The following is a 7346-nucleotide window of genomic DNA, read 5'->3' as shown; positions in this document are numbered from 1 at the left end:
CAGTGAGGGTCCCTCAACCTTGGCACTGGGGGCCCTGGGGCTGGGTCCTTCTTGGTAGCGGGGGCTGCCGTCTGCACTGTAGGGGGGTTAGCAGCATCCCTGGCTTCTCCCCAGTAGCCACCCACCCCCAGCTGTGACAACCAAAAACGTCTCCAGACATGGTCGCATGTTCCTTGGGGGGCTCCCACCGCCCCTACTGAGAACCACTGGTCCAGGTAGATGTAGCCATGAGTGGTCACCGGCCCTTCCCCTCAGCACTGCGTCCTGACGTCCTGACCCTTCCATTCCCACATCGCTACTTCATGCTGTTTGCACCCGATTCCAGAGTTCAGAGGTGTCAGAACTTAGGAAGCTTCCCATTAATGGGCATTTGGGTGGTTTCCAGTATTGCCCCATCCATACCCAGGCCGAAATTGTTCATACCCACATCTGTATACACACATTTGAGTATTTCTAGGGGGCAGATTCATTCAAGGAAAACCGTTGGATCACAGGTGTGAGCGTTTAAATGTTTGCTACAAAATGCCAACGTCCCCTCCAGAAAGAGGGTTGTCCCAGTTTGCTCCTGCTCCGAGTGACCCCCACGCTGACACAGACAGAAGCCATCGAGAAGATTGTTCCCAACAGAGAATATGTGGAACATGCTAGAAAACAGAGATTACGCTGTGTTTAATTCAGAGGGGCGCTTAGGTCTTCTGCTTACCCTCTGCTAGCAACATTTTTTAAAACGACATAAACATAACTACTCAAAGTGGGCACTTTCCAGTTTTCCAATGTGCACGTAGAAGCTTAGTGTTCGTGCTTTCAAAAATTACCTTATTTAATAAACTAAAAGGGGCTCTGTGTCAAAAGGTAGCAAATTATATGCGATGTCTTCCCTCTTGCGTAGTTCCTGTAACGGTGTACCCTAGGGGCAGCCCCATCTCGGTAACCGAGAACAGCCTTGTTCTTCCCGGCCACACAGTATTCTGCTGAGTGGCTACTTCGTTACCTGTCTCACCAGCCCCGGAGGGTGCACAGTTAGAGTGTTTCCATCTCTTGCTACTGGGAACAGTGCTGAAAGTCTGTCCAAAGTCTGTCCATGTGCACAGCTCTGTCTCACAAGTGACGGAGCGTTTGGAGGATAAATTCTTTGAGGTAGAATTGCTGGGCCAAAGGATATATGTCTTTTTAATTAAGAAATCTATTGCCTAATTGTCCTCCGTTGCATCCGATTAGGATGACAGGCATCCAACTTGACACTGTACCTGATTTTAAGGTCCACAGAGCAGTGAATGCTTGCCATGGCTCAGGGAGGCGTGACGATGCCAGAGGCGGTCTGGGAAATGCAGAGTCTCTTGATGGAGTGCCAGGTCCAGTTCTGTCCCTTCCAAGAGACAGATGAGGACCGAGAAGTCCCCTTCTTGGCAAAGTGGCCTCCCAACCTGGAAGGTTGTGGGAGGGGGTGGGGACAGCTCTGTTAGCTGCTCTCCCCGCGCCCTGCTGTTTCCCATCTAAGAGGAGATCAGCCCAGGAGGGTGTTCAGCCTCAGGCCCCCACTTCACAGGCATTTGGTGGAAGACATCGTTCCGTTGTGATAAAAGTGTGTGTCGTGGGTCGACCATCAGGTGGCACCCAGGAAAGGGCACCTGGTCTACCAGTATGCGCTGGCTGGCCAGTGCACCATCACTGGGCTAGGGATGTGCAGGCCACTGGGTGGTCTCGGGAATCTATTTAGCATTTAAAAATCCATTCTCAAATTCCTTGACCCTCCCCCTAGGAAGGGGAAGGCAGACTCCACGACTCCTGGGACTGACGCCCACAAGGCAGTGTCACTTCCTCTGGCGCTCACTCACCCTCTGGGGGAAGCAGCTGCCACGTTGTAAGGACACTCAAGCAGCCTGTGGAGGGGCCGCGTGGGGAGGAACTGGGGCCTCTCACCAGCTACCAGCACCAACTTGTCAGCCGTGGGGAATGGGACTGCCAGCCCCAGTCAAGCCTCCAGTCAGCTGCGGCTTTGGCCAACTGCTTGACTGTAACCTTGGGATAGGGCCCACATCAGAACAGCTCAGCCGCCTGCTCTGAGCTCCTAATCCGTAGAAACTGAGAACAACACGTGTTTACTGTTTGGGGACTTTATTCCACAGCCGTCAGTAACGAGTGCGTGTGACCAGCAAGATCAGTGCTTTGCAGGGTTGTTCTAGCTGCTCCTGTGTTTCTGCTTCAGTGTCTCATCCTTGCAAAAGGGCATAGGTCATTTTCAAGCCATGTGGGGCGGAGAGAAGGTTTTTTGAATCATCCATGAGGTGAACGCATGAGGTGAACATGGTGGGCTATGGAATATGCAATTCCATAGCCCACTGCCCCTCCGTGCCACAAGGAGGCCCATAACCCAGGCCAGGCCAAGCCTAATGCCCCATTCCCTTGGCGCAGTGATCAGACCTGGGCACTGGGCATGTGCCAGGGGTCTGGTCACTCAGAGCTGTCGCCAAGCAGTTTAAGTACTGGAGAGAGCTGGTTAAGTTGGGAAGGTATACAGACGGAGCTTATCTTCAGCAAGTCCTGAGGCTTAGGAGAGAAGTCCCTCTGCAGGAGGAGGTCACAGGACTAACTTGCAAGAGAAGAGATGAGAAAAAGGGAACGGGGAGGGAGAAAGGAAGTTCTCTTGAACCCCTGGATCCAGCTGAGCCTGAAGCTAGATCATCTTTCCTCTGCTTTCTTGTCATGAACCTGTTTGGCATCTCGAACTTCTGCCATTGGGGTTGGAGTTCTGTCACATGCAACCAAAATAGTTCCCACTGACATAAGCGAAGAATAGCCCCTCTGCTGCATGGGCAAAAGCCGGAGGGAGGCAAGAAGAGGCTAAGTGATTGCTCCTAGCCCTAGAATGCAGAGTGGGGTGGGGTCCTTGTCACTGGGCCCCTCTTCCCTGCTCTTTCCACTGCACCCCACCCTTCCCTGGGGCTGCTGTAACACATTGCCACAAATGCAACAGAAAGTGACTCTCACAGATCTGGAAGTCAGGGAGGCTGATGGAGGCCCTGGGCTGAAGTCAAGGTGTCAGCAAGGCCCACTCCCTTGTGAGGCCCCAGTTCCTTGCCTTTGCAGCTTCCCGAGCTTCTGGCTGCAGCACTCCCGTCTCGGTCTCCCCCTCACCTGGCTTCCTCTTCTCCTGTGTGCATTTGTCTAATCTCCCCTGTCTCCCTTTTACAAGGGCACTGGGTGGCATTTGGGGCCCACCAGGACACCCCGGATTATCCCCTCATATTAAGGTTCTTAACTTAATCACATCTGCAAAGCTCCTTTTTCCAAATAAAATAACACTTGCAGGTTCCAGGGATTAGGAGAGGATATCTTTAGGGGGCCGTTATTTAACCTGATACAGCGTCTGAGCCACCCAGGATTTATGCTTAAACTCGGTGAGTCAGTCCTGACACAGCCTGGCCCGTATCCAAGTGTCCAGTCTCCCCAGCCACACCGTTAGCCCCTTCCGGGGTGGGCCCGGCCCCACTGCCCAGGACAGCGGCCAGCATGGGGCAGGTGATCCCTGAAGGTCGGGTGTGGGCAGGTGTGTCGCTGCGAAAGTATCGCATTGTTTTTTATAGGCCCCTGTCTTAGTTCTTAGGGTGCACCTGCTGTTCCTTCTGCCTCAGTTTGCATTTTTTCATTGTCAGAGACCATTACCATGGCTAGCCCACATAGCAGGGTGCATTAGAACACCACGCGGCACGTAGGGCAGTGTGAGGAGGTAGCTGGAAATACAAACTCTAGTCTAACAGCCTGCGTTCCAATCCCGGGTCTGCCGCCTCTCAGCTGCTGGGACTCTGCTTCCCTGCTCCTGGGGGCGCTAATGGTGCCTAAGGGCCAGGGATGCTGTAAGTTCACTGGAGAGTCAGTGGGAACCTCGGCGGGCTTGGAAGCACGCCTAGCACAGAGGCTCAGTGAACGTTAGGTCATTGTTGTTACTGACACGTGGGACCTGTATGTGCCTCTTGCGTTTTGCTATAAAAAGGCTATCTTGGATTACAAATGTTAAATAATATTATTTCTACCTAATAGAACCTAAGGACTGTAAAATTACTTCTTTGGATGCCAAAACCGCAGGCTGCACATTGCCTTGCTTGGCTAGGGACCCTGACCAACCCCAGAGCATCCTGCCTGCCTCCATCCCCATCCCGTTTTCTATCTCTCCCGGGAGAAGCTGGATTGTGCACCCCGCCTGTTAGCACAAAGCTTGATTACCAGCAGCTGTGGATGGCGGAGGTCGGCTGGGACAGAGGTTTGGGGTGGGGTTAGGGGCGGGGCTAGGGCGGGTTTGAAGCCTGGTTGGCTGGGGGCGTGGTCTAGTGTATCGGGCGTGGCTGGAGGTGTGTTTGAGGAGGGCCTTAGGGCAGGGCTGGAGTCAGGAGAGTCCCACATGCATATTTTGGTCTCACCCCAGGACAGAGAGCCTGACAGTGGAAGTGTGGGCTGTTCAGAGCCCTGGCATCTCCTCCACCCAAGCCTGTCCCCACTTCTGTGGCTTTATTCTTGCTATTCTCCACGCAGCTGGTTCTTACCCTTCTACAGTCCTCTGTGAAATCTCTGTATGGCACTATGATCTTCTCTTTTGGAGGGTCCTCTTCATTGCCTACACCAGGATACGCATGGCTTCGCAGATCCTCCCCTAAGCCTAGAGCTCCGTTACTGTTTCTGTCTCCTTTTGTCCATGGGAACTGCTGCAAAAGCCAGAACGGTCATAATCGTCACAGCAGCTAACCGTTTTGGAGCGGCTGCTGTGTTTGCCAGGCACCGTGCTGAGGGATCTTAGGTGCTTCAGTTCTTCTGATGTCACACACACGCTATGCAGTAGGTGCTGTCAGAAGCTCTATTTTGTCGATGATGAAGCTGATGGGGAGGCTAAGTGACCACATGTCAGTTCCTCCCTCTTGCTCAATAAAACCAAAATAGATAAGAATAAATCACCGGAACCAGGCTGCCTACAGCCTGACTAAAAACGAAACAGCTATGACTTCTTTTTCTGATTAGAAAACAAACCTCTTCACTGGAGAAAATTACAAAAATATGGAGAATCATACAAAAAGAAAATAAAAATCACCCACAATAATTGGGGGCAGAACTATTTCTAGTCTGTCTCTATCCATTTTCTAGACATTTACTTTTAAGCCGTGATTTTGAAAAGCTTTCAGGCCTCTAAGCCTCTCTGGGCCCTTACATTATGTCCAGTTTTTCTGCTCTTACAATATTTGACGAATATTCTTGAACGTGTATCTTACTCCCGTTTCTAGTTTTTTCCTTAGGATAAGGGGCATGCCTCTTTATAGCTGTAAACACACACTGACAAGTGCCAGGCCGCCTCAGCGGTCACCAGCCCCTCCCGGCAAGCCTGAAAGGCCCCGCCTGCTCACGTCCTCACAGACTCGGGGCTGTTGTTTTTGTCTTAAACCCCGGCTGGTGTTTTCACCTGCATTTTAAAATTACTGGTGACCTGAACTTATTTTTTCGTTATGCAGTTTGCTGGCCCTTTGGGCTTCCTGTGCTGTTCTTTACAACGAAGAATTTGAGTATCTTTTCCCCGGTTCATTTCTTTTCTTGTCTTATCACTACTTCATCTTGATCTCTTACATATTTAAAAAGCACTGCTGGTTATAAGCCTCTTCTGCTTTAAAGGTTGGGGGAACAGATGTTTTGGCATCAGCTCCACAAGTGAGTTGGTTTTCAGGGGACCACCCCCCAGGCTATGCTGTCCTTGCTGCTGTGCCATCTCCATATAGGGGCCACGGGGGCCCCCCGCCAGGGCACAGAGGCCTTCCTAAACTGTTACAGAAGAAAAGGTACGCCTACACGAAATAATTTAACCTTGCTGGAACTCCACATTCACTCCCCACCCCACAGGGTCGTGAAGACCACATGATATCACATACATGAACAGACTTCATTGTCTGCCCAGTACTTTAGAGGGTAGAAATATTTGGAAAGGACACTTCAGAGTTTCTTTTCAAGGGCTTTCTGCAGCTCATGCCCAGGCCTTCTCATCTGGAGTGAGCACAGTGCTTTGTGGGATCCAGAGGGTTAGACACAAGGAGGCTTTAGACGAGGGGACAAACCATTCCCACACCCCTGTTGGTCCCTGCCATTTTGCATGTCTTATCCCAGCTAGTGGTAACCACCGTGCAGAGCGGCTTCCCTTAGTTCAGTCGATGAGTTTACTGTGCACCTGCTGTGTGCCAGGCTCCGGGGACAGACTGGGGAAGAAGGGAGCCACATGCTCCGCCACCTCTGCCATATATTTCAGTGGCACTGTTCGTTCCTAGGAAGTCCTGTTCTTACTTTAGGGGTGACATCTCGGGGTGATGCAGTCACTTGCCCCAGTCATCCAGCTGGGATCTGAACCCAGATCTCCTTGCCCCAAAGCCACCTTTAGCTCTTGGAGCTCCCAGTGCGCTGCTGGAATCAGCCTGGGTGTGTATTCTCACCCCAATTTAGAGAGCTCTGGCTGTGTTTCCCATATGTGCGAGTGTCCAGTGGGACAGTTTGTTAGATGGGGGCCAAAGGAGCCTGGCATGGAGGTCAGTAAGGAGCAGAGGGACCTAGCCCTTCATCCTCCACCTGCCACACCCATGGCTCTGGCCCCGTTGCCCTGAGCTTCAAAAGGCAGAGAGGGGCGGCTCTAGTTCTCACAGAAAAGAAACCCTTTAGCTGCTGGTGAAGACATAAAGTGATGAGGAACTCTCCCCTTCCTCAACGTTAGCGGAAAAGCAAGGGGAATGGTGGACACCAGCCCCGGTGGACACGTGAAGTGTTGGGCCATGGCAGCTTCTGAGATGTCAGGGTGGAGGGGGCAGGTGAGAAAGGTGGCAAATGGAAGAACTGATAACAAAGGGACATTTTGAAAGGAAGCACCCTCCTCTGCAGGCTCAGCCTGGACTTTCCCCGAGCCAGGGCTCCTGCGGCAACCTCACATCTGCCGCCTGTCCCGGCCTCACTGGTCACCGCAGACCAGGTCCCCATGCAGCCAGCAGAGGCTCCCTTCTTGTCTGCTGAGGACAAAACAGGGAATAATGATGCTAATAATATAAATAAGTGAAATGTTGGCTTTCTGCTCACAGCTCTCCCACGGGCTCACGCTGGCTTTCTGGACGATTCTTCCAAGGCTTTGGGGAATGGGTTTTGAGTTTGCCATCACACATTCACCAGCACTCGCATTGGAAGATTTTATTTCCTTTTTATTTTTGAAAGAGTAGAGGCACCTGCTCCTATTTGCAGATGTTTCTTTGAGGCATTGAGGGACTGAATGAAGGCCGGACTTTATAGTTAATTCCCCCAGGACCCCACCCCCAAATTAAGAGTCGACAAGGAGAAGTGTC

The sequence above is a fragment of the Desmodus rotundus genome, chromosome 6, assembly GCF_022682495.2.
Source record: "Desmodus rotundus isolate HL8 chromosome 6, HLdesRot8A.1, whole genome shotgun sequence".
Lineage (NCBI taxonomy): Eukaryota > Metazoa > Chordata > Mammalia > Chiroptera > Phyllostomidae > Desmodus > Desmodus rotundus.
The sequence above is the reverse complement of the archived record's forward strand: the minus strand, read 5'-3'. Positions refer to the sequence as shown.